The sequence below is a fragment of the Capricornis sumatraensis genome, chromosome X, assembly GCF_032405125.1.
Source record: "Capricornis sumatraensis isolate serow.1 chromosome X, serow.2, whole genome shotgun sequence".
In the NCBI taxonomy this organism is placed as follows: domain Eukaryota; kingdom Metazoa; phylum Chordata; class Mammalia; order Artiodactyla; family Bovidae; genus Capricornis; species Capricornis sumatraensis.
Genome location: NC_091092.1, coordinates 25791689 through 25793088, shown reverse-complemented (window position 1 = coordinate 25793088; position 1400 = coordinate 25791689).

Below are 1400 nucleotides of genomic sequence, written 5' to 3'. Positions count from 1 at the left end.
CGTCCTTGGGTCTCAAAAGAGCGAATCAGTTATTACAATCAGGGACCCTCCGCCCGGACCTGAGAGGTATGTGGCTGTCAAACTGATAACGCAAACGAATACCAAACAGATGAAACCTAGAGGGAAAAAGAAACAGCCACACAGTTCTGAGCTTCAGGTTCCCTTTTACAGTCAGGACGTCTTTGAGGTGCCAGAGAGCCCTCAGGAGAAGATTTCCTCTAACAGCAGTAAGACGATCACAATAAGCAGTGGCAGTCAGAAGTCGTCTAGCACTGTTCCTTCAGCGTCTACACTCGGCCCTCAAACAGTGGATGAATTTCAAGATGACTCCAGCCTTCCCGATGCCAGGCTTGGCCATCCACAAAGCAAATCCATTTTCACACAGAGGACCTCCTCAGAGAGGATCTCCACACCAAAGCATGGAACTGAGATTGATTTCCCTCGGAGCCTTTCCAGTATTTCTCCAGGAGAAGAGATACCTACTGAAATATTATCTGAAACTTCAGAGGAAAGTATGATCGATTATACCAAAAGCATATTTTCTCCATTTACACGGAGAGACGAAAACTCCACTTTATATCTATTTCCTTTAGACTCTACTTCAAGTGCTAATGTGAAAAGACCATCATTGGGTGTTTTTCGCGTTTCAGTGAGAGAGAGCAGTAGCCAGACACCTTGCAGTGAACAGTCCAGGGCAAGGAAGAATACGAATGGAGCTACAGCTGCAGCCCATGATGCTGATACGCCACAAGGTGAGACTGAGGCTTGCACTTCGGGGTCTTCAATAAAGAGAAAAGTCAAGATACAGTTAGAAAAAGGGGGGAAGTAGCCATCACTCCATCTCTCTCTTAAGGAGACTGCTTTGCTTTTCCAAGAGGACAGTCTTCCTATCAATTCAGACAATTTAACATTTGTATTCAGACTATGTCACTGATAATTCCTGACTTTGATTCTACTTCTCAGAATATAATATACAGGCAGTAAAACGTTGGGCAAATGACTAAGACTTTGAAACAGTGACTTATTGCCAGTTAATAAAATTCAGCTAGAAAGAAAGAAAGTTAGTTTTCAGAATCCCTCTACTTCTATATAAAAGTGTAGAGGTCTATCATCTTTTTGTTGAAATTAAGCTGTTAGTGTCTGTGAGTCAGTGTGTGCCATGCTGAGTTGGTTTAGTTGTGTCCTAGTTTTTGCAACACTATGGGCTGTAGCCTGCCAGGCTCCTCTGTCCGTGGGATTCTCTAGAAGAATACGGCAGTAGGTTGTCATGCCCTCCTCCTGGGGATCTTCCCATCCATCGCGTCTCTTAGACTCTTGCATTGGCATGTGAGTTCTTTGTTACTAGTGCCACTTGGGAAGCCCTTATGAGTCAATAAGAAGGCTTAAGAAAAAGAAAGCCA